Raw genomic sequence first — 3,285 nt, forward strand, 5'->3', positions numbered from 1 at the left:
CGTCAGATGCCTGTGGACGAATGTTGGTGCAGAATTAGGACATCTTTCGGAATGAGGCCTGCACACGTGGTGGGGTTTTACCTAATGGAAACAACAACACAAGCCAACCCCAAATGTTATTCATTCCTAGACCACAGGACAGAGAATAATAAAGTTCACACCTACCCTGGGTCAAAGTTGTCATTTCAATTTAAGTCACCTCGGGCCTCCCCTGGTGGTGCAGGCTGTTGAGCTCAGCGCTCTGAAGCTGTCCGCAGCCTCTACAGTGCGGGTTCAATCCTGGCCAGCCGGCGAGAATCCCACATGGCACGGCAGACCTCTCCTGTCTCGCCCGCTGCTCCCCTCAGCAGTGTATTTCAGTCAGTCTGCCAGTTCTGTTCCCCACTCTGTCTCTGGTGAATCCTCTCACCCTCCCGCACATCTGGCCTGTACCCCAGTTCTTGTATGCATGAATAAATAAATCTTAAAGAAAAAAATCAATTTAAGTCACCTCATATATTCATTTACTCACTAATTTCTTCATTCACCATTTTATTAGTAAAGATACTATAAAGTATCTAAGATTGGTGTGTAACATGCCCATCCTAGGTGACTTCACTTAGCATCGTGTGCTGAGTATTCTGTTAAGGTTTTTTAAACATTATCTCATTAACCCTCCCGAGGGCATCTGGTGGGCATGGATTTTGCTGCCTCTGATTTCCTGGGAGGAACGGGGGCTCAATGACATTGCCAGGTGCCTGTCCTGATCCAATCCTGCTCTCAGCCCTGTGGATACAGAGATGAGTGAAGATGCCATCGCTGACCTCCAGGAAAAAAAGGTCTATAAACCACTCGGTGGGTTCATGTCTTGCTAGAGCATGAATATACAAGAAAAAAATCAAGTCAGAAGAGACTTCACTGGGGCTCATAGGTACAGCTTGCACCTGGGCTAAGAGGCTGGGCATTTGGCATTTGGACATCAGAGTACAGGGTCTATATCTACCTGCCCAGCCAAGAGGGAAGAAACAGTGCAGGTAGAGGTCACCTGACCCAAGAAGCAAATTAAGTGCCTGCTTGGGGCCTACGGTGTTACCCAGCCATGTGCTCATGAACCTGAGGCCTAGGCGGCTCTGGCAGTCCCGGGAAAAGGGCTAAAGGAAGGATGATAGGGAAGCAACTCAAACTTTGGCCCTAGAACATAGGGGGCTTCAAATCCCTGCCCGTTTTGTAATAGATGTATGACCTTAGGCCTTGTAGGTGGGACACCAGACCTTTCTGGATTTGTTTTCTTGAACGAGGAAGAATACTGCTAGGAGTAGGGTTACTGTGAGGGTTAAATGAGATCATGCAAAGTTCCTGGCATGGCATATTTCACCTGGCAACGGCTCCAAGCTGCCGTTGTCATAGTGACTATCCTGAAACCAGGACTTGTTGTCTGTCTGCCATGGACAAGGCAGCCTGCGACTCAGACAACCGAGCTCACACTCGCCTTCCTTAATTCCCTGGGCCACACTCATTCAATTTGCAGCAGCTGTGTTCAGGCCTATTTCTGGGCCTTTTGCCTCTTGGTTAAATAAACTGTCAAGGCATTGCCTTTTTGAGCAGCTTTGTGCCAGAGGTGGATGTTTTTCAAATTTGAAATAAATAAACAAGAAAGTCTCAACTGACTGGTGTGTGTGTGTGTGTGTGTGTGTGTGTGTGTGTGTATGTATATACTACTTTGTTGCCTATAACTACACAAACCACATTAGGATTTGTATCTTGCTGTCAAATCCCTAGCACCCTAGCACAGTGTTTGACAAATAGTAGGGATTCCATAAACAGTCTTTGAGTGAATTAACTGTTTGAGGATTGATCTACTCCGGGATGTTCTCTTTTTCTGATGACGCTTCCTTCTTTAGTTCCCTATGAAAGCACTTCTCAAATTTGACTCTTGAAACGCTAAGATTATCACGGGCACCAGTTTGAGGAAACCCAAACACACAGTGGAATCTGGGCTTCCATTTGATTATAAGGTGGTTGTCCACAGAGGGGCAGTAAAGTATAATGGTTTAAAATCCAGGTCTTAAATATTCATGTCCTCTCTTTAAAAAAATTTAGACTAGGGCCTCCCCGATGGCGCAGCGGTTGAGCGCTGGGTTGCGAAGCTGCCCGCAGCCTCTGCAGCGCTGGTTCTATCCCCGGCTGCTCCCCGGCCACCGGAGGAGGGTCCCGCATGGTCCTGCTGCCCGCTGCTCCCCTCAGCAGTGTACTTGGTCCTTCTGCCTGCTCTGCCTTCCTCTGCTCCCCGCTCTGGCTCTGGTGAATTCTCTCACCCTCCCGCGCTTCTGACTGTACCCAGTGCTTGTATAAATAAATAAATAAATCTTTTTAAAAAAAATTTAGACTATCATAAACATGACACAAACTTTAAAATTTTTTTAGAGAGCTTGTGGACTTGCTGAAGGATTTGAAATTGGGGAAGCTAATGGACATAATTGCTATTGACAACCGACACAAGCTCCAACTTTGCCCTGCTCCGTATCTTGGAAAGGAAAGTAGTTCTTTACCCAGCAGGATTTTTTGAAACTGTGCTTTTGAGAAGTCTTACGACTTCTGAGTTTTGTGTCATGCTTTAAAAGATTTTTCTTATTCTGAGATAATTTAAAAAAATGGTCTCATGTTTTCTTCTAGTTCTTTTGTTATTTTATTGTTCAGATTTAATTTCTTGATCCATCTGGAATTTATTTTGGTAGTAGGTGTGAAGTATGGTTCCAATTTTATTTTTCTTCCAGATGGCTACCTAGTTGTTCCAACACCATTCATTGAATTCATCATCTCCCTGCTGATTTGAAATGCCACTTTCATCATATTCAGAATTTTTGTATGATATGAAGACTAGTTGTTTTTTTTGTTGTCCTGATTTGAGTGAAAATCCATCAAGTGTACTTTTTAAACAACCCAGGGGTTGGGGTTTTAAAAATTCATTTGAAAATTATGTATAACTATTAAGTTCATATCCAAACAAGGTTTGTATCCTCACTTCATGTATTTGTCATTACCAAGTTCATTTCTGTTTCTTTCTCTAAGTGTACGGCACACAACCTTCAAATATTATGAACATTTCTCTCGCCCAGCTGTCACTACACCAAACTACATATGTTATATTTCCCTAAATCATCTTGCTGTGCTCTTTGCAGCTCCTCTGTACAGCTGATGTCTCCATCTAACAAGTTGTTCTGAAGGTACTAGAATTATTTTGGATGAGGCCTCACAGTGAAAGCCTATCAATCCCTCCCCAGTTTGCCCAAACAAATGGGCATTCAT

This window comes from Talpa europaea (genome assembly GCF_964194135.1).
Source record: "Talpa europaea genome assembly, chromosome: 15".
Taxonomy (NCBI): domain Eukaryota; kingdom Metazoa; phylum Chordata; class Mammalia; order Eulipotyphla; family Talpidae; genus Talpa; species Talpa europaea.